This window comes from Hyla sarda, chromosome 4 (genome assembly GCF_029499605.1).
Source record: "Hyla sarda isolate aHylSar1 chromosome 4, aHylSar1.hap1, whole genome shotgun sequence".
NCBI classification, from domain to species: domain Eukaryota; kingdom Metazoa; phylum Chordata; class Amphibia; order Anura; family Hylidae; genus Hyla; species Hyla sarda.
The window spans coordinates 182563704-182587486 of NC_079192.1; the positions used below are offsets into that span (position 1 = coordinate 182563704).

Sequence of the window (23783 nt, forward strand, 5' to 3'; positions counted from 1 at the left end):
AATCTCTCAGGGTTTCTGGTCCCTGGCACTTTCAATTCCCCCAAGTGGATGGCAGCCAGTGGAAAAATGATGGGGGAGTGGGATCCCTGTGCGGAAATGTTTTCTCCAGTTATGTTAATTCCTGCTTTCTTCTCCATCTATTGAGCTCATTCCATCAGCTCATTTTGTTGTTTCAAATGGATAAAATACTTACTCATATATTGTGTGTATATTTAGGTGTCTGTCTTTTAACCCTAAAAGAATCTGTCTTGGTGTCCTAACACGTGAAGATAATGAGGGTCATTTACTAATGTGATGCTGACTGTTTTTTGGGGGGGTTTGTGCCCAAATTGCATTGTACGCTTCGTGTACCAGTATTTGCAACCAAAAAATAAATTTAAAAAACCCCAACCAACTCCATTTTACTCAGAAAAAGAGGCATGTCTCTGACCGTTTAAAAAAATCCCAACATATTTACTGATGTTCTTACATTAGATGTGGTGGATTTAAGCTCTGGGAAAAAGCGCCCAATTAGAAAATACCACAGAAATTTACCTGTCGTGAAAAAAACCTCACAAAGAAAACTACACTTTAAATTAGGGCCAATGAGTTTTAAAATTGTCCGGTGTCATATACCAATGCCCTCATAAGTAGTCTCCAGGGTGTGTGGCATCCTGATGTAGTCACTTGCTGCACAGGGCTGTAACCACGCCTACTAGACATGACTGACAGCCGAGCACCATTTACATCACTGCCCTGCTCAATGATGATGCGGGCCGTGCCCGAACTGTCAATCATGCCGAGTAGGCATGGTTAAGGACAAAGGGTGGTGAGATGAGGGAAAATAAAGGGGTCTCAGTTTACCTTAGTTCATCCTAAGGTCCACACAACTTATTAATGTCCTTTTTAAGACCTGAAAAAATAAATCCTGTTAACTTCAATGGGTACCAAAATCAGCTGCAAAAAACATGCAGCAGATCCTGCACGTGTGAACATATCCTAACTGTAACCATATTATAGGTAGATATACTGCATAACTGTAACCATATTATAGGTAGATATACTGTATAACTGCAACTATATCCTAGGTCGATATACAGTATAACTGTAACCATATTATAGGTAGATAAACTACATAACTGTAACCATAGATATACTACATAACTGTAAGCATATTATTGGTAGATATACTGTATAAATGTAACCATAGATATACTGCATAACTGTAACCATATTATAGGTAGATATACTGCATAACTGTAACCATATTATAGGTAGATAAACTACATAACTGCAACCATAGATATACTACATAACTGTAACCATATTATTGGTAGATATACTTTATAAATGTAACCATAGATATACTACATAACTGTAACCATATTATTGGTAGATATACTTTATAAATGTAACCATAGATATACTACATAACTGTAACCATATTATTGGTAGATATACTTTATAAATGTAACCATAGATATACTACATAACTGTAACCATATTATTGGTAGATATACTTTATAAATGTGACCGTAGATATACTGCATAACTGTAACCATATTATTGGTAGATATACTGTATAACTGTAACTATAGATATACTGCATAACTGTAACCATATTATTGGTAGATATACTTTATAAATGTAACCATAGATATACTGCATAACTGTAACCATATTATTGGTAGATATACTGTATAACTGTAACCATAGATATACTGCATAACTGTAACCATATTATTGGTAGATAAACTACATAACTGTAACCATATTATTGGTAGATATACTGTATAACTGTAACTATATCCTAGGTCGATATACAGTATAACTGTAACCATATTATAGGTAGATAAACTACATAACTGTAACCATAGATATACTACATAACTGTAAGCATATTATTGGTAGATATACTGTATAAATGTAACCATAGATATACTGCATAACTGTAACCATATTATAGGTAGATATACTGCATAACTGTAACCATATTATAGGTAGATAAACTACATAACTGCAACCATAGATATACTACATAACTGTAACCATATTATTGGTAGATATACTTTATAAATGTAACCATAGATATACCACATAACTGTAACCATATTATTGGTAGATATACTTTATAAATGTAACCATAGATATACTACATAACTGTAACCATATTATTGGTAGATATACTTTATAAATGTGACCGTAGATATACTGCATAACTGTAACCATATTATTGGTAGATATACTGTATAACTGTAACTATAGATATACTGCATAACTGTAACCATATTATTGGTAGATATACTGTATAACTGTAACCATAGATATACTGCATAACTGTAACCATATTATTGGTAGATAAACTACATAACTGTAACCATATTATTGGTAGATATACTGTATAACTGTAACCATAGATATACTACATAACTGTAACCATATTATTGGTAGATATACTTTATAAATGTAACCATAGATATACTACATAACTGTAACCATATTATTGGTAGATATACTGTATAACTGTAACCATAGATATACTGCATAACTGTAACCATATTATTGGTAGATATACTTTATAAATGTAACCATAGATATACTGCATAACTGTAACCATATTATTGGTAGATATACTGTATAACTGTAACCATAGATATACTGCATAACTGTAACCATATTATTGGTAGATATACTTTATAAATGTAACCATAGATATACTGCATAACTGTAACCATATTATTGGTAGATATACTGTATAACTGTAACCATAGATATACTGCATAACTGTAACCATATTATTGGTAGATAAACTACATAACTGTAACCATATTATTGGTAGATATACTGTATAACTGTAACCATAGATATACTACATAACTGTAACCATATTATTGGTAGATATACTTTATAAATGTAACCATAGATATACTACATAACTGTAACCATATTATTGGTAGATATACTGTATAACTGTAACCATAGATATACTGCATAACTGTAACCATATTATTGGTAGATATACTTTATAAATGTAACCATAGATATACTGCATAACTGTAACCATATTATTGGTAGATATACTTTATAAATGTGACCGTAGATATACTGCATAACTGTAACCATATTATTGGTAGATATACTTTATAAATGTAACCATAGATATACTACATAACTGTAACCATATTATTGGTAGATATACTGTATAACTGTAACCATAGATATACTGCATAACTGTAACCATATTATTGGTAGATATACTTTATAAATGTAACCATAGATATACTACATAACTGTAACCATATTATTGGTAGATATACTGTATAACTGTAACCATAGATATACTGCATAACTGTAACCATATTATTGGTAGATATACTGTATAACTGTAACCATAGATATACTGCATAACTGTAACCATATTATTGGTAGATATACTGTATAACTGTAACCATAGATATACTGCATAACTGTAACCATATTATTGGTAGATATACTGTATAACTGTAATCATATTCCATGTAGATATACTATATAACTGCAACTATATTCAAGGTAGATATACTGTATAACTCTAACCATATTCTAAGTCAATGTTTCCCAAGCAGGGTGCCTCCAGCTGTTGGAAAACTACAACTCCCAGCATGCAGGGACAGCCTTTGGCTGTTCCGGCATGCTGGGAGTTGTAGTTTTGCAACAGCTGAAGGCTCCCTGGTTGGGAAACACTGTTCTAGGTAGATATAACTAGCATTTTCAGACTAAAATGCCTAGGCTGATGAGTTGATATCATAGTGAAGGATAACCCAAGAACACTACTTGCACTATGACTTTTGAAACAGACCCTACGCTACATATTGGAAGCTCCAGCAGTCATAATGTGGTCACGCTGAGAATGGAGAAGGCAAGCTGCTTGAATCCTCATTTCTTGCATCTGTTCTGTTAACGCCACAGTTAATATAATTTTTTCTTTTCTACTACATCGATAACCGTACTGGTTTACATTACAGATTCATTGTCATTAGACCATTGCTGTTGCCAAAGCACTGCCATCTAACTGTGTTAAAGTGCTAGCGAAATGATAGCATTGTACACCAATCTATATCACGACCCTTAATCTACCATCATTTGCATTGACATTAGAACATGGATTTTATGCAATACAATATAATATACACTGCTCAAAAAATAAAGGAAATACTTAAACAACACAATGTAACCCCAAGTCAATGACACTTCTGTGAAATCACACTGTCCACTCAGGAAGCAACACTGATTGACAATCAATTTCACATGCTGTTGTGCAAATGGAACAGACAACAGGTGGAAATCATAGGCAATTAGGAGTGGTTCTGCAGGTGGTGACCACAGACCACTTTTTAGTTCCTATGCTTCCTGGCTGATGTTTTGGTCACTTTTGAATGCTGGTGGTGCTTTCACTCTAGTGGTAGCATGAGAAGGAGTCTACAACCCACATAAGTGGCTCAGGTAGTGCAGCTCATCCAGGATGGCACATCAATGCGAGCTGTGGCAAGAAGGTTTGCTGTGTCTGTCAGCATAGTGTCCAGGGCATGGAGGCGCTACCAGGAGACAGGCCAGTACATCAGGAGACGTGGAGGAGGTCTTAGGAGGGCAACAACCTAGCAGCAGGACCACTACCTCCGCCTTTGTGCAAGGAGGAGCAGGAGGAGCACTGCCAGAGCCCTGCAAAATGACCTACAGCAGGCGACAAATGTGCATGTGTCCACCCAAACGGTCAGAAACAGACTCCGTGAGGGTGGTATAAGGGCCCAACATCCACAATGGGGGTTGTGCTTACAGCCCAACACCGTGCAGGACATTTGGCATCTGCCAGAGAACACCAAGAGTGGCAAATTTGCCATTGGCACCCTGTGCTCTTCACAGATAAAAGCAGGTTCACACTGAGCACATGTGACAGACATGACAGAGTCTGGAGATGCCGTGGAGAACGTTCTGCTGCCTGCAACATCCATGTGCTTGCCAGAGGTAGCCTGACTGCCATCAGGTACCGAGATGAGATCCTCAGACCCCTTGTGAGACCATATGCTGGTGCGGTTGGCCCTGGGTTCCTCCTAATGCAGGACAATGCTAGACCTCATGTAACTGGAGTGTGTCAGCAGTTCCTGCAAGAGGAAGACATTGATGCTATGGACTGGCCCGTCCGTTCTCCAGACCTGAATCCGATTGAGCACATCTGGGACATCATGTCTCGCTCCATCCACCCATGCCACATTGAACCACAGACTGTCCAGAAGTTGGCGGATGCTTTAGTCCAGGTTTGGGAGGGCAACCCTCAGGAGACAAATCCGCCACCTCATCAGGAGCATGCCCAGGCATTGTAGGAAGGTCATACGGGCACATGGAGGCCACACACACTACTGAGCCTCATTTTGACTTGTTTTAAGGACATTACATCAAAGTTGGATCAGCCTGTAGTGTGATTTTACACTTTGATTTTGAGTGTGACTCCATATCCAGACCTCCATGGGTTGATAAATTTGATTTCCATTGATAATTTGTGTGATTTTGTGGTCAGCACATTAAACTATGTAAAGACGAAAGTATTTCATACGATTAGTTCATTCATTCAGATCTAGGAAGTGTTATTTTAGTGTTCCCTTTTTGAGCAGTGTATTTGGCATCAGGAAGTAACTATTTCCCTTGGTATGGGGCAATTGGCCCCAGCCTTTCTCTGGATCAACACAGTACGGACACAATAGGAATATAGGTTGAACTTAATGGACTCTTTTAAAACGTTGTAACATCTGCTTTGTAACATCTGCAGTTCTTGTCTTCATTTAGGAATGTTAAAAATGGATTACAAGCATTTCAGGGTACATATGTCCATTCTTTATCTCTCTCATACAGAGCTGAGAAAAGACAATGGGAGTTGAAGAACACAGCATCCATTCCATTCTTGCTAGAAGGTACACTTTATCAATTCTGCAATGGAAGAATTTGTTTTTTATACTATTACTGTGCTGTGCCACCATGCAAGTGCCTATAACAAGCTCTATGAAGAGAAAGAAAGCTGGCAAATCTCACCTCTGCAGTTCATAGTTGTGAAAGCGGCTCTGGGCTATAATACAGGCTATAAAAAGGTATAGGTCGTACAGTGTATTTATAAAAGGTTAGGCCACACGCCAGTATTTAGGTCAGTTTTTTGCTTCAGTATTTGTAAGCCAAAACTAAGAATGAGTCCGGGCAGGGAAGAGGTGAAACAACCTTCTATGATACATTTTCCGCTCTTTGTATAGTGCCTTGTGATAGTGGCCTAAGGGTAACTTCAGACACAATGCAGGAAGCTGCAGCAAATTAAAAGTGTAATGTTACTTGCTGCTGACTTGGGTTTTGCAGTGGATATGATCGGGATTTCACGCTTCGCATTGCGGTGAACATCCATGGCAAATCCCTAACATAAACAGACATGCTGCGGATTTTAATATCCATAGTATGCCTTCAATTGCACAATGGGAAAAAGATTTTAAACTGCATCTATGAGGGAGGAGGAAGAAGCGTTCAAGGCAAAATACTACGTAAAATTAATTCCGGTAAGTCACTGCAAAACAAAGATTTTAAAATTAACAACATAGCTCAAATTTCAGATGCTTAATAAAGCCCTCATCCTTTCATAACTACGAATTAACATCAGTAAATTTTATGTTAAACTTTTAGTATCCTTAGGCTAAATTTGTAAAGAGAGGGCATTGTACTGCAGAAAGGAACCTAAAATGTTTGTTAGGCTGGTTCTGTGTAGAAGTCTTGGCCGGGAGAAGTCTAGGCGGTCTAGGCCAGATAGTGATGAAAAGAAGAAGTAAACAACTCTTATCAGAGAAGACACCACCTGTGAATTGGAGGACTGGGCATATGGGGAGAGGATATGGAGTAAAGTAAAGCATAAAGTATGAATTATACTATATTAATTACAAAAATCTCACAATATTTAAGAATGGGCTGTAAAGGGGCAAAAAAAAAAAGTTGGAAACCACTGCCCTATTTTATAAATAGGGGTAACTTTTGCAGATGGGAATACCTCTTTAAAAGGGGTACTCCAGCGCTAAGACATCTTATCCCCTATCCAAAGGATAAGGGATAAGATGCCTGATCGTGGAGCTCCTGCCGCTGGGGACCCCCGTGATCTTGCACGCAGCACCCAGTTAGAATCAGTCCCCGGAGCACGTTCGCTCCGGGTCTGATTACTGGCGATCACGGGGGCCGGAAAGCCCCCTCCCATAGGCTTGCATTCAGGGGGCAGAGCGTGACGTCACGCGAGGGAGTGACGTCACAGTGCTCCGGCCCCCGTGATCGCCAGTAATCAGACCCGGAGCGAATGTGCTCCGGGGACTGATTCTAACGGGGTGCTGCGTGCAAGATCACGTGGGTCCCCAGCAGCGGGGATAAGATGTCTTAGCGCCGGTGTACCCCTTTAAGCTTCATGGCACTAATCTGTAGCTCGTCCTACTCTTTATGACAGGGTTTCCCAACCAGTGTACCTCTGGCTGTTGTAAAACTACAACTTCCAGCATGCCAGGACAGCCTTTAGCTGTCCTTGCATGCTGGTAGTTGTAGTTATACAACAGTTAGAGGCACACTGGTTAGGAAACACAGCTCTAGGACCTGAGATACAGCTGTTAGTATTCCCATATAGTGCAGTGTACACTTGGTTTGTGAATAACACATGCATCCCAATGACCACTGCAGTGTTCATTAGAAATTTTTTTGGTGAGGTAAAAATGGTGCAGCAGGTATTAAAGAATGACAAAATCCAGTATGATTAACGTAATACATCATCGTATTGATGTTGCTCCCATGACTCCTTTTCATGGAAATAGAAATTCACCATGCACACACAGCCATTGAAGACTGGGTCAGAACAGGCATGTTCTCAGTACTGGGGAGGATGAATTTAGGTATAAAAAAGATCTGATGAAGCTCCTCATGGGGCAATACAGTGGTCCCTCAAGTTACCATGTGAATTGGTTCCAGGATGACCATTGTATGTTAAGGCCATAACTCTATGGTAAACTAATAATTTGTTCCAAAGTCTCTAAAATGTCATCCCCAAAAAAAAAAAAAAGATTAAAGAAAACTGAAATGATAACCAAGCAGGTAAAGAAAGTCCTTACATATAAAAGTAAGAAAAAGCTGCTAAAAGCTATACATTATTTTATACATAAAGGGCAGGAGCTTCTTCAGGGTCCTGTACAGTACATGCAGTGTATCCGAGATAAAACATGAAGTCACCCTTACCTGGTGTCCACTAGAGCAGCTAATCCTGTCATAGGTAAAGAGTAGTGCAATACCGCACTAAACTGTAGAGAGGCGCTACTAGACAGCAAATCAGTGCATTAAAGGGGTACTCCACTGTAAATATCTTATCCCCTATCCAAAGGATAGGGGATAAAATGTTAGATCTCCGCTGCGGCACCCCAGTCAATCAGTGCACAGAGCGAACTCCGCTCCGTGCCCGATGACTGGCAAAGCTGTCCACGCCTGGCAATGCCGGGAGGTGAGGAGCTGTGCATGTTCCCTCTCCCCTCACCCGCTCTGTGTTTCCCCCGTGAAAACTTGGAACCTCCCCGTGATAAATTAGGTTCTGTGTGTACAGAGCAGAGGAGGGGAGGAGCTGTGTACGTCCTCATTCTCCCCCTGTCTTCTTGTATTATGCAGAGCTGCGCTCTCACGCTCTCCATCCTCCAGGAGGGGGGGGGCGTGGCTTAATTATCTCCTGCAGACGAGCGGTGAAAAAGTCAAACCCATGGCTCCCATGGCTCTGCCCTCCACGCACGGTGAAAAAATCAAACCCATGGCTCTGCCCTCGCTCCTCCCCGCTCTGCCCTCGCTCCTCCCCGCTGTAGCTTCGGCAAACTTGCTCCTCCCCCCCCCCCCCCCTCTAGCTTTGGCAAACTTCGGAGAGGGGCGGTCCGATTTTTTCACGGATTTTCATTTTTCACCTCACACCGGCCACCATTCACCTCTATGGGAGGAAGCATGATGGCTATGTACAGGCTGTCACGCCCCCTCCCATAGACATGAATGGAGGGGGCGTGGTGTGTCATCACGAACGCAGAAGCTGTAAGCCTCCGTGTTCCAGCCGCCACCGCTGATGGCCCGGAGATTGTGGGGGTGCCCAGTGGCAGGACCCCCCGCGATCTAACATCTTATCCCCTATCCTTTGGATAATGGATAACATGTTTACAGCAGAATACCCCCTTAACTTCAATAATACAGGGTTCTACCAGTAAAATGCCCTCTCTGATTGCCTGGATCTTCCAGCCATTCACACGAGCCACTGATCTGGACTGTTTCTGGCACTGTACGTGGAGTATGGTTTCAAGTTACAATGGTCCAGGAAAAACCATTGTGCGTGGAAAATATTGTAACCTGAGGCCATTGTATCTTGATGGGTCACTGTATTGTTTGACAGGAGAAGCTGCTGCTGCTTTTTTCCACACAGGGGTCTGCTCACACAACAACTTATAACCGCTAAGGTGTGTAAGGATGGCGCCAACACTTATGAAGAAGTTGTCATCAAGATGTAGGATTCTATAAATCAAGATGAACTTTATTGGAATTTTGGTATAATATGTTTAAAGCTTATAGCTCCTCCATCAGACATGTCCATGCGTACTATACCAGGACTCCAATAAAGTTCATCTTGATTTATAGAGTCCATCATCTTGATGACAATTTTTTTGTCTTTTTTTATTTTTATTATTTTACAAGAATCAATACTATTGTAGACCTGGCTGCTGAAACCCCTAAACAATACTGAGAACATGACTAGTCTGTTTTGATGTATGCAAAATTGTATAGCATGTATGAGAGGAGTCACTTCACATTAACTGTTATGTTTGGGTTTGTTTATGTTCTTACAGGAAAAGCCAAACATGAGCTGTATTGTTTCAATAGAAAATCGATGAAGCATCATACATGAGAGGATAACAAGGTAACAAGTGAGAAGCTCAGTGTCCCGAACTGTCGATGTATCCCTCCAGTATCCAGACTGACAGGCCAGAAAGACGCTGTGCAATGAATATTGTACAAAGAGCAACAATAGTTTCCTACAGCATATTAGAACTGCATTGTCAACTATAGTGTTGCTCGCGAATATTCGCAATTCGAATATTATTCGCGAATATCGCATATTCGCGAATTCGCGAATTTCGCGAATATAGCGCTATATATTCGTAATTACGAATATTCGTTTTTTTTTTTTTTTTTTCTTCACAATACACATCACAGTGATCATCCCTCTCTGCTTCCAGCTTGTGTGGTGTAAAGAAGGTTCTAATACTACTGTGTGAGACTGGCGCGCGAAAATTCGCATATGCTAATTTTCGCATATGCGAATTTTCGCGTATGCTAATTTCGCATATGCTGATTTTCACATATGTTAATTTTCGCATACGCGAATTTCGCGTATGCGAAGATAAAACGAGAATATAACGAATATGCGAATATTCGCGAATATATGACGAATATTCGTCCATATATTCGCGAATTCGAATATGGCCTATGCCGCTCAACACTAGTCAACTACTAGCCATAGAAAAGGGCAAAGAGAACACTTATGATCATATATAGTAAAAATTCTTATGTTATATTGAGTATAACTAATAATATCATGGAAGTCAAAGAATAACATAGAGCATACAAAACAATACACCAAAAGAAGCCATACCATAGCATACCTTAAAGCTTGGGTGTCAAACATGCAGCCCACAATGAATACGGTATATTTGTGGCCCGGACATCACTGTGTCCCAAAAGATGTGTTTGGGACACAGGGATGCCCCCATCAACTCTCAGCGGCCCCGCGTTAAGTTTAAAAAAGCAGGAGCCGGGAGATAGCGCACGCCGGGACGTCACTGACGTCCCGTGCATGCGCCCATAGCAACGGAGGCGCGGAGTAGCGGAACATGGAGGTGGAAGACGCGCGCTGGCCAGCATGGTAAGTGATCAGTGGCTCGTCAGCTTTGGTGGTCAGCTCACCGCTCCTCCGGTCACGGGACCTACAGCTATGGCTGGACCGGAGGAGTGGTGGTCAAAGCACTGAAGTGGGGCAGTACACAGGCATACAGCCTCCAGCCATACAGTGTATATGACTGGAGGTTGAATGTCTGTGGGGGAACATACTGCACCTAATTTGGGGGAACTGTACTGGGCACCTAATGTGGGGGAACTGTACTGCACCTAATGTGGGGGAACTGTACTGGGCACCTAATGTGGGGGAACTGTACTGGGCAACTAATGTGGGGGAACTGTACTGGGCACCTAATGTGGGGGAACTGTACTGGGCACCTAATATGGGGGAACTGTACTGGGCACCTAATGTGGGGGAACTGTACTGGGCTATTAATGTGGGGGAACTGTACTGCGCACCTAATGTGGGGGAACTGTACTGGGCACCTAATGTGGGGGCCTCGTATTGACATTTGCTCACGTCACGCTCCCAGAATTCAAGGGCCGGCGTTACTATGTCCTTTTTTGGATGCGGCCCACATAAACTTAAACCTTGTTTTTTTGGCCCATGTTAGCCTTTGAGTTTGACATGCTTGCCTTAAAGCGTACCCGTCAGATCCAACCATGAAACATTTTTTCAATATATCACTCAGTACCTAACCCTGACCATGTACATCTAATTACTATGTGTCTAGCACCTTTATTTTAATTTTTTTATGACACTTTTAATTTAGCTCACTATTCTGAATTTATCTCAAAGGAAGGGGGTGTGGTCTCACGGTGCAGGTCTCCGCCCCCTCCCTCAGTATGCTGTCTGCTCACATCTCCCCTAGCATTAGCAAAACTACAACTCCCAGCTTGTCCTCACTGACAGTAGCAGGACACAAGCTGACAGTGGGAGGATTTTTCCTCCAATGGTGAGCCCTACGTTCACAGCTGTCAATCAAGGAAGTGTGTCCATGACATAGGTGATGACGCATGGACACAGCAGGACTAGTATGTGTCCAAGCAGGCAGGGGGGCAGTTGTTTGACTGGATTTTTCAGTATGAAATACTGAAAATTTTCTAATGAAAGCAATCGCAAAACCTATTGGTTATACATGCTTTACAACATATCAAAAGTTTTTGTATCTGACAGTGCCCATTTAATATTTAAGAATAGTAAAACAATCCATTAATACTGTCAATGCTCACATGATCATTCTTTAATGGACACATAGCGATTTACCACACAGGCCAACTCACAATTCAGCGCAAAACTAGATCCTCTTACATGGCATAAAGTACTCTACAGATGCAGAGAAATAATTATTATGGTGAATGACGCCACTGTGAAAATTTGACAGAGCAGATGTGCAGAAGATGATAAATCGGAGCTCACAATGAAAAACAGACCAACAGATGTGCGTTACATGACTGCACTTGGCAATTAGAATCCTTCAGCCCTGCCATTTACTGAACAAAATGCGTTGTTATGTTACCAGGAACTATTTCATCCTTCACATTTACTAACTGCAAAGACATAGGTCAACGCTTGGAAAACTAATAAAGAAATGAAGCAGTGCTGGTTGTGCACATGTTAATTCAGGGGAAGACAATTTTCCTCTGTTCTCTTGATCAGTGGGATCACAGAGGTTGAGCCCCACTAATAAGCTTGTTGTCCACTATTAAAGCTGTAACTATCCCTTAAAGTCCAGTGATTATGCACCGGTGGCCTCTTGGGTCTTTATTTTCAATTTTGTGGAGAAATGATATGGCGTACCAGCAGGTGCCCACTGTGGCCAATCACTGACCCCAGTGGCAATGCAAGCATTTATAGCATATGACATGTGACTGGCTGCACTGCTCACATGAATTTTTGGTATGTTATCACTCCAGGACAAAAGACAAAGAAAAGTGTGGGGATTTGACAAATGAATCCGACAGTAGCGAGCACTTTAGCAGTCTCCGCACCTGCCTTTGACATAGACAGATCAATGTGGTCTCCAATGTTACATACCTGACTGCCAGGGCCAGATTAAGGCTGCCTGGAAGACGGAGCACTTCATTATGATGCCCCCCCCCCCCCCGACAGTTCCCCCACATTAGGTGCAGTATAAGTCCCCGCACATTAGGGGTGCAGTACAGTTCCCACACATTAGGGGTGCAGTACAGCCCCCCCCCCATTAGGTGCAACACAGTTTCCCCACATTAGGTGCAGTACAGTTCCCCGCACATTATGGGTGCAGTACAGTTCCCCGCACATTAGGGGTGCAGTACAGTTCCCCCACATTAGGGGTGCAGTACAGTTCCCCCACATTAGGGGTGCAATACAGTTTCCCGCACATTAGGGGTGCAGTACAGTTCCCCCACATTAGGGGTGCAGTACAGTTCCCCCACATTAGGGGTGCAGTACAGTTCCCCCACATTATGGGTGCAGTACAGTTCCCCACACATTAGGGGTGCAGTATAGTTCCCCCCCCATTAGGTGCACTATAGTTCCCCCCCATTAGGTGCAGTATAGTTCCCCCACATTAGGTGCAGTATAGTTCCCCCACATTAGGTGCACTATAGTTCTCCCACATTAGGTGCAGTATAGTTCCCCCACATTAGGTGCAGTATAGCTCCCCCACATTAAGTGCAGTATAGCTCCCCCCACATTAGGTGCAGTATAGTTCCCCACATTAGGTGCAGTACAGTTCCCCCACATTAGGTGCAGTATAGCTCCCCCACATTAGGTGCAGTATAGCTTTCCCACATTAGGTGCAGTATAGTTCCCCACATTAGGTGCAGTACAGTTCCCCCACATTAGATGCAGTACAGTTCCCCCTCATTAGGTGCAGTATAGTTCCCCCACATTATGTGCAGTTTAGTTCCCCCACATTAGGTGCAGTACAGTTCCCCCACATTAGGTGCAGTATAGTTCTCCACATTAGGTGCAGTACAGTTCCCCCACAGACATACAGTCTTCAGCCATATACAGTGTATGGCTGGAGGTTGTATGCCTGTTTACTGCCCCAGTGTTCCGACCACCACTCCTCAGGTCCGGGCTCATGGTCTACTGCTATGGCCTATGGGCCACAGCAGTAGGTCCCGGGACTGGAAAGGAGCGGAGGTCGGAACACTGAAGATGACGTGCCGCTGGTGAGTGGTGACTTACCATGCGCGCGTCCTCCTCGATGCTCCGCTCTTCTATGGGCGCATGCACGGGATGTCAGTGACATCCCTGCGTGCACTACTTCCCAGTGGCCCCAGCGTTTTTAAAGTAAATGCGGGGCCGCAAAGAGGTAACTGGGGCATCCTGTGTCCTGAAAAGGTTTTTTGGGACACAGGGATGTCCCCAATGTGACGGTGGCCCCCTGCGGGCTCGGGGCCCGAAGCAGACGCTTCATGAGTGCCAATGATGATCCGGCCCTGCTGACTGCAATCACAATGGCTGTTTAGGAGAAAATTAAAACTAAGTTTGTACAGTTAATTCTCTGTCAGACTGTGAAGATTCCATCATAAGATTCCTTACTCATAGGTATTCAGGGCAGTGTTTCTATTTCTTTTTTAATGAAAAGCAGAAGTGCTGCTGTCAGAAGCAGAAGTCTGTATGATTCAAACCTTTATATTACCTTTGTATTCCATTCCTAGTTATCCCAGTGAAAAAGAGAGACCGTTTCAAAGAACAAACTATAAACTTGAGCATATTCTTCCGAGATAAAATACATGCATAATACTGTATGCAATTCCAATTTATGACTTGATTCACAGTTACTCATAACTAAACCCATCCCATACAAAGTCTTGCTCCATCCAAGGCCAGCTGAGAGAAAGAAAACAAAATACGGGCAACTAAGAATGGATAAAAAATATATACAATTCTTTGGTAATATTGTGCAGATTTTCCATATTAGTTGAAATTTATAATTTTTGATATTGCAAGAAGTATTTATGTAGGCAAAGCAAACTCAAGCAACAGGCGGCTAACACTGTCACGATGCCGGCTGGCAGGTAGTGGATCCTCTGTGCCAGAGAGGGATTGGCGTGGACCGTGCTAGTGGACCGGTTCTAAGCCACTACTGGTTTTCACCAGAGCCCGCCGCAAAGCGGGATGGTCTTGCTGCGGCGGTAGTGACCAGGTCGTATCCACTAGCAACGGCTCACCTCTCTGGCTGCTGAAGATAGGCGCGGTACAAGGGAGTAGGCAGAAGCAAGGTCGGACGTAGCAGAAGGTCGGGGCAGGCAGCAAGGATCGTAGTCAGGGGCAACGGCAGAAGGTCTGGAACACAGGCTAGGAACACACAAGGAACGCTTTCACTGGCACAATGGCAACAAGATCCGGCAAGGGAGTGCAGGGGAAGTGAGGTGATATAGGGAAGTGCACAGGTGAACACACTAATTGGAACCACTGCGCCAATCAGCGGCGCAGTGGCCCTTTAAATCGCAGAGACCCGGCGCGCGCGCGCCCTAGGGAGCGGGGCCGCGCGCGCCGGGACAGAACAGACGGAGAGCGAGTCAGGTACGGGAGCCGGGGTGCGCATCGCGAGCGGGCGCTACCCGCATCGCGAATCGCATCCCGGCTGGCAGCGGAATCGCAGCGCCCCGGGTCAGAGGATGTGACCGGAGCGCTGCAGCGGGGAGAGTGAAGCGAGCGCTCCGTGGAGGAGCGGGGACCCGGAGCGCTCGGCGTAACAGTACCCCCCCCCTTGGGTCTCCCCCTCTTCTTAGAGCCTGAGAACCTGAGGAGCAGACTTTTGTCTAGGATGTTGTCCTCAGGTTCCCAGGATCTCTCTTCAGGACCACAACCCTCCCAGTCCACTAAAAAAAAAATTTTCCCTCTGACCTTTTTGGAAGCTAAGATCTCTTTGACAGAGAAGATGTCCGAGGAGCCGGAAACAGGAGTGGGAGGAACAGATTTAGGAGAAAAACGGTTGAGGATGAGTGGTTTGAGAAGAGAGACGTGAAAGGCATTAGGGATACGAAGAGAAGGAGGAAGAAGAAGTTTATAAGAGACAGGATTAATTTGACACAAAATTTTGAAAGGACCAAGATAGCGTGGTCCCAACTTGTAGCTAGGGACACGGAAGCGGACATATTTAGCGGAGAGCCATACCTTGTCTCCAGGGGAAAAAACGGGAGGAGCTCTTCTTTTCTTATCCGCGAACTTCTTCATGCGTGATGAAGCCTGTAAGAGAGAATTTTGGGTCTCTCTCCATATGATGGAAAGGTCACGAGAAATTTCATCCACAGCGGGCAGACCAGAGGGCAAGGGAGTAGGGAGGGGGGGAAGAGGGTGACGGCCGTACACCACGAAAAATGGGGATTTGGAGGAAGATTCAGAGACCCTGAAGTTATACGAGAATTCGGCCCATGGGAGGAGATCTGCCCAGTCATCCTGGCGGGAGGAAACAAAATGTCGCAAATAATCACCCAAGATCTGGTTAATTCTTTCTACTTGTCCATTGGACTGGGGATGATATGCAGAAGAAAAATTTAATTTAATCTTGAGTTGTTTACAGAGAGCCCTCCAGAATTTAGACACGAATTGGACGCCTCTATCCGAGACAATCTGCGTAGGCAACCCGTGAAGACGAAAAATGTGTACAAAAAATTGTTTAGCCAACTGAGGCGCAGAAGGAAGACCAGGAAGAGGGATGAAATGTGCCATTTTGGAGAATCGATCAACGACCACCCAAATAACAGTGTTGCCACGGGAAGGGGGTAAATCAGTAATAAAATCCATACCAATCAGAGACCAAGGCTGTTCGGGGACAGGCAGAGGATGAAGAAAACCAGCGGGCTTCTGGCGAGGAGTCTTATCCCGGGCACAGATAGTGCAGGCTCGCACAAAGTCCACAACATCCGTCTCCAGAGTCGGCCACCAATAGAAGCGGGAGATGAGTTGCACAGATTTCTTGATGCCCGCATGACCTGCGAGATGGGAGGAGTGACCCCATTTGAGGATTCCGAGGCGTTGGCGTGGAGAAACAAAGGTCTTTCCTGGAGGAGACTGCCTGATGGAGGCAGGAGAAGTGGAGATCAGGCAGTCAGGTGGAATGATGTGTTGCGGAGAGAGTTCAACTTCTGAGGCATCCGAGGAACGAGAGAGAGCATCGGCCCTAATGTTCTTATCGGCAGGACGAAAGTGAATCTCAAAATTAAATCGGGCAAAGAACAGAGACCACCGGGCCTGGCGAGGATTCAGCCGTTGGGCAGACTGGAGGTAGGAGAGGTTCTTGTGGTCGGTGTAGATAATAACAGGAAAACTTGATCCCTCCAGCAGATGCCTCCATTCCTCAAGTGCTAATTTAATGGCTAGAAGCTCTCGATCCCCGATGGAGTAGTTCCTCTCCGCTGGAGAGAAGGTCCTAGAGAAAAAACCACAAGTGACAGCATGCCCGGAAGAATTTTTTTGTAGAAGAACAGCTCCAGCTCCCACTGAGGAGGCATCAACCTCCAATAGGAAGGGTTTGGAAGGGTCAGGTCTGGAGAGGACGGGAGCCGAAGAAAAGGCAGACTTGAGTCGTTTAAAGGCGTCTTCTGCTTGAGGAGGCCAGGACTTGGGATCAGCATTTTTTTTGGTTAAAGCCACGATAGGAGCCACAATGGTAGAAAAATGTGGAATAAATTGCCTGTAATAATTGGCGAACCCCAAAAAGCGTTGGATAGCACGGAGTCCGGAGGGGCGTGGCCAATCTAAGACGGCAGAGAGTTTGTCTGGATCCATCTGTAGTCCCTGGCCAGAGACCAAATATCCTAGAAAAGGAAGAGATTGGCATTCAAACAGACATTTCTCAATTTTGGCATAGAGTTGATTGTCACGAAGTCTCTGAAGAACCATACGGACATGCTGGCGGTGTTCTTCTAGATTGGCAGAAAAAATTAGGATATCGTCCAGATATACAACAACACAGGAGTATAACAGATCACGAAAAATTTCATTGACAAAGTCTTGGAAGACGGCAGGGGCGTTGCACAGGCCAAAGGGCATGACCAGATACTCAAAGTGTCCATCTCTGGTGTTAAATGCCGTTTTCCACTCATCCCCCTCTCTGATGCGGATGAGGTTATAGGCGCCTCTTAAGTCCAATTTAGTAAAGATGTGGGCACCTTGGAGGCGATCAAAGAGTTCAGAGATGAGGGGTAAGGGGTAGCGGTTCTTAACCGTGATTTTATTAAGACCGCGGTAGTCAATGCAAGGACGTAGGGAGCCATCTTTTTTGGACACAAAGAAAAATCCGGCTCCGGCAGGAGAGGAGGATTTACGGATAAAGCCCTTTTTTAGATTCTCCTGGACGTATTCAGACATGGCAAGAGTCTCTGGGGCAGAGAGAGGATAAATTCTGCCCCGGGGTGGAGTAGTGCCCGGGAGGAGGTCGATAGGACAATCATAAGGCCTGTGAGGAGGTAGAGTCTCAGCTTGTTTTTTGCAGAAAACATCCGCGAAGTCCATATAGGCCTTAGGGAGACCGGTTACTGGAGGAGCCACAGAGTTACGGCAAGGGTTACTGGGAACCGGTTTTAGACAGTTCTTGGAACAAGAGGACCCCCAACTCTTGATCTCCCCAGTGGACCAATCCAGGGTTGGGGAATGAAGTTGAAGCCAGGGAAGTCCAAGGAGAATTTCCGAGGTGCAATTGGGGAGGACCAAAAGTTCAATCCTCTCGTGATGAGATCCGATGCTCATAAGAAGGGGCTCCGTGCGGAAACGTATGGTACAGTCCAATCTTTCATTATTTACACAATTGATGTAGAGGGGTCTGGCGAGACTGGTCACCGGGATGTTGAACCTGTTGACGAGAGAGGCCAAAATAAAATTTCCTGCAGATCCAGAGTCCAAGAAGGCCACAGTAGAGAAGGAGAAGGCAGAGGCAGACATCCGCACAGGCACAGTAAGACGTGGAGAAGCAGAGTAGACATCAAGGACTGTCTCACCTTTGTGCGGAGTCAGCGTACGTCTTTCCAGGCGGGGAGGACGGATAGGACAATCCCTCAGGAAGTGTTCGGTACTAGCACAGTACAGGCAGAGGTTCTCCATACGGCGTCGTGTCCTCTCTTGAGGTGTCAGGCGAGACCGGTCGACCTGCATAGCCTCCACGGCGGGAGGCACAGGAACAGATTGCAGGGGACCAGAGGAGAGAGGAGCCGAGGAGAAGAAACGCCTCGTGCGAACAGAGTCCATATCTTGGCGGAGTTCCTGACGCCTTTCGGAAAAACGCATGTCAATGCGAGTGGCTAGGTGAATAAGTTCATGTAGATTAGCAGGAATTTCTCGTGCGGCCAGAACATCTTTAATGTTGCTGGATAGGCCTTTTTTGAAGGTCGCGCAGAGGGCCTCATTATTCCAGGACAATTCTGAAGCAAGAGTACGGAATTGTACGGCATACTCGCCAACGGAAGAATTACCCTGGACCAGGTTCAACAGGGCAGTCTCAGCAGAAGAGGCTCGGGCAGGTTCCTCAAAGACACTTCGGATTTCCGAGAAGAAGGAGTGTACAGAGGCAGTGACGGGGTCATTGCGGTCCCAGAGCGGTGTGGCCCATGACAGGGCTTTTCCGGACAGAAGGCTGACTACGAAAGCCACCTTAGACCTTTCAGTGGGAAACAGGTCCGACATCATCTCCAGATGCAGGGAACATTGGGAAAGAAAGCCACGGCAAAACTTAGAGTCCCCATCAAATTTATCCGGCAAGGATAGGCGTAGCCCAGGAGCGGCCACTCGCTGCGGAGGAGGTGCAGGAGCTGGCGGAGGAGATGACTGCTGAAGCTGTGGTAGTAACTGTTGTAGCATAACGGTCAGTTGAGACAGCTGTTGGCCTTGTTGCGCTATCTGTTGTGACTGCTGGGCGACCACCGTGGTGAGGTCAGCGACAACTGGCAGAGGAACTTCAGCGGGATCCATGGCCGGATCTACTGTCACGATGCCGGCTGGCAGGTAGTGGATCCTCTGTGCCAGAGAGGGATTGGCGTGGACCGTGCTAGTGGACCGGTTCTAAGCCACTACTGGTTTTCACCAGAGCCCGCCGCAAAGCGGGATGGTCTTGCTGCGGCGGTAGTGACCAGGTCGTATCCACTAGCAACGGCTCACCTCTCTGGCTGCTGAAGATAGGCGCGGTACAAGGGAGTAGGCAGAAGCAAGGTCGGACGTAGCAGAAGGTCGGGGCAGGCAGCAAGGATCGTAGTCAGGGGCAACGGCAGAAGGTCTGGAACACAGGCTAGGAACACACAAGGAACGCTTTCACTGGCACAATGGCAACAAGATCCGGCAAGGGAGTGCAGGGGAAGTGAGGTGATATAGGGAAGTGCACAGGTGAACACACTAATTGGAACCACTGCGCCAATCAGCGGCGCAGTGGCCCTTTAAATCGCAGAGACCCGGCGCGCGCGCGCCCTAGGGAGCGGGGCCGCGCGCGCCGGGACAGAACAGACGGAGAGCGAGTCAGGTACGGGAGCCGGGGTGCGCATCGCGAGCGGGCGCTACCCGCATCGCGAATCGCATCCCGGCTGGCAGCGGAATCGCAGCGCCCCGGGTCAGAGGATGTGACCGGAGCGCTGCAGCGGGGAGAGTGAAGTGAGCGCTCCGGGGAGGAGCGGGGACCCGGAGCGCTCGGCGTAACAAACACATTATTCAATTCCAAGCGTTGATATTTCTTAACAAAATTAAAGCTCCACATTCAACAGTAATGCATCCCCGTAACCCAATACACAAGTCTAAGGACTGCGCAGAATACAAAATAACATACTATGATTTAGAGAACAGCTTCAAAATCTGTGTAGTGCTTTACTAGTCACAACATAAAATAAGTCAATGGCATAGCCAATAAAAGTCCCCACAGCAAATGATCACTGTCCATACTGGATTCTCAGCTTCCACTCACCAACAAATTGAGGACCTCTTATAAATAACACCAATCGAATTTGGGACTAAAGATCCTTTTACATGGGTCAATTATTGTTCCCAATAACTAACCTGTGTAAAAGGGCCAGCGATCAGCCAACCACAAAGAAAATGTCTTTTTTTTAGCTAATCGTATTGTTTATGCAAGCCTAAAAATCATTGTTTACCAGCCGTACATCCCCCTGTCTAAAAAGGGGACGTGTGGCCAAAAATGATAAAGTGAATGGCTTCACGAATTATCCAGCAATTGGATGCACAATCATTGAGCTGTTTAAAAGGATCCTCAAGAGAGAACCAATCTGCTAGAGCGGTCATACCGGACATGTGTTTCCCCGTTTTAAAGGACCCTAGCATAGAACATAATTATGAAATCCTTGTCTTAAAGCGGTACTGTCATAAAAAAAAAAAAATCCCAAAAATGAGAAAAAATAAGCTACCGAGCACTCACCTCTAAAAACTACAAACTTTATTCAGCCATCTAAAATGCAGAAGGGATCCTGGCAGATAAAAACGAAAAAAAAACACCAAGGCATAGCCGGGCGTGCACGAGGCGACAGAGCCGTTTCGCGGTATTCCCCACGTCCTCTGGCGTGCACGAGGCGACGGAGCCGTTTAGCGGTATTCCCCGCTTCCTCTGGCCTCTGGCCAGAGGAAGCGGGGAATACCGTGAAACGGTTCCGTCGCCTCGTGCACGCCCGGCTATGCCATGGCATTTTTTTTTTTCATTTTTATCTGCCAGGAACCTTTCTGGATTTTAGATGGCTGAATAAAGTTTGAAGTTTTTAGAGGTGAGTGCTCGGTAGCTTATTTTTTCTCATTTTTTGGATTACAGTTTCAGACTATATTTTATTAGCTCCTTGTACCCCTCATTTTTTGCTGTGGCTCCCCCATCCCTATATTTAATTATTGTTTGCCTAGTTCTGCATCCAGTGGTGCCACCAGCATATTGTGCCTTTTCAGTCATCAAAAATAACATGTCCAAAGTTGTTGATCGCACTGGGTCTCACTCCTGAGTTATTAGCCAAGATAGCGGACTGCACTGCTCGTCTCTCCCCGGCATAGAAATCTATGCAGAGAAATTAACAGATCTCTCTGATCAGGGTCAAACAATCCCAGCAATCTGCCAACAAATTCACAACTGGACAGGCCAATAATCCGATCTTTGTATATCTATCTGAGAGGCGGAAGCAACCAGTGCACCAACTTAAAAAAAAAACTATATTGTTTAGTGCATTGTGAAGTCTCAAAGGAAATAGATTAGGTACAATACGCATACCTAGAGGTTTTATCCATAAAATAGTGAAACTGGTACACCTTACTACACAGACAGAATATTTAAAACACAGATCATATCCCCACACCTAACTTTACTGACTCCATATGACTCTGCAAAGACTTGATCTGACTTTACCAGTAATTCCCTCGGAGAGGAGAAATCTTCTGGAAAAAAACACCATAGTGGTTGGTCCAATGTGGTTTCACACATGCGCAATAATAAAATTATTAAAAGGTCCTGGCAGGCTTTTTCTCTGTATATAAGATTATTCAGACAAATATCTCTACCCTGACTACCATGAATGAAGAATTGTCCTGATATGTAAACCTGGTGGGGACCCCACATAAATTCCATCATATCAGCCTCAATTACTTCTTAATCACGACTACTTAAAGGGGTACTCCACCCCTAGACATCTTATCCCCTATTCGAAGGATAGCAGATAAGATGTCTGATCGTGTGTGGTTCTCAGTGACGGGACCCCCGCGATCAGACATCTTATCCCCTATCCTTTGTAAAGGGGATAAGATATCTAGGGGCGGAGTACCCCTTTAATACTCACCAAGATCTTAGATGACCACTTACAAGCACTAACAAAATCCCAACCATATTCAATAGAAACATGAAACGCTGGCAAATCATCGACTCTTCTCAAATCTTCTTTATTGACGTAAAATACTCACATACAGGTAACTATTGGGGAGGACACATATCGGGGGGGTACAAAGGTGACAGCAGCAGTCGATGTTTCGCACGGGTTACGTGTTTCGTCTGGCCTCGTCAAGGCGAAGCACATAACCGTGCGAAACATCGGCTGCTGCTGTCGCCTTTGTACCCCCCCCCCCCCCCCCCCGGTATGTGTCCTCCCCAATAGTTACCTGTATGTGAGTATTTTAGGTCAATAAAGAAGATTTGAGAAGAGTCGGTGAGTTGGCAGCGTTTCATGTTTCTATTGAATATTGCTTTCAACTGCTTGCCAAGCTAGAGCACCACCACATCTCATTACGTGAATAGTACTCCCACATTGCAATTGATTTCCCGTAATTCACAGAGCTAGCAGTGCCGGTTCTATCTTGCTTTCTTAAAATCCCAACCATACTTCCATCACAACATATGTGACTATACTCATGAAGTCATACAACATTGATCCTAGAATGGAATGATCCTTTCCTCATTCGCACACTAGTGCACCAACAGACAAGCCAACAATTACATATTATAAACTTTAGGTTAACTGCTCATTTAATATATTTTATTCTCACACCCTGGGAGGATTTAGTTGACTTATATCATTACCCATCATGCCCTTCTACACTATTTACAATGATGTTACCAAACTGTGTAATAATGAAATCCTTTTCCTTCCATCCACTTTGATTAACACTGATTGATTTCCTCAGGAACGTCCTTTTCTCTTGATAATGTTTCAGGAACGATCATTTCCCTTGATAATGTTTCTCTACATTTACAATCCGATAACAAAATGTTAGGGATAAAATGGATTTGGACACTTTGTGATAGTTAAACAATTAGTTAACACAGCCTGAGATGTGTGCCAGAGGGGGACATTGCTCTAGACACCTGAGGGGTTCTTCTCCGTCACAATCACATACAATAGCGATAAATGCTAACAGAGCATCAGCTCATAGAGCCTTGGAAGAAAACGAAATTCCCAACTATACACTA

At 44.5% G+C, this 23783-nt stretch overlaps 1 protein-coding gene and 1 long non-coding RNA gene across 5 annotated transcripts in view; one reads left to right on the plus strand and one right to left on the minus strand.

Moving 5' to 3' along the window:
• The window catches only part of SHANK3 (SH3 and multiple ankyrin repeat domains 3), a 502635-nt gene that overhangs the window by 335147 nt on the left and 143705 nt on the right, over positions 1 to 23783 (minus strand). The gene's annotated exons all lie outside the window — the stretch shown is intronic.
• LOC130368801 (uncharacterized) lies at positions 745 to 10082 on the plus strand. The gene is made up of 3 exons (XR_008892571.1): positions 745 to 999; positions 5863 to 5921; positions 9873 to 10082. It is a non-coding gene; the product is annotated as an uncharacterized LOC130368801 (long non-coding RNA).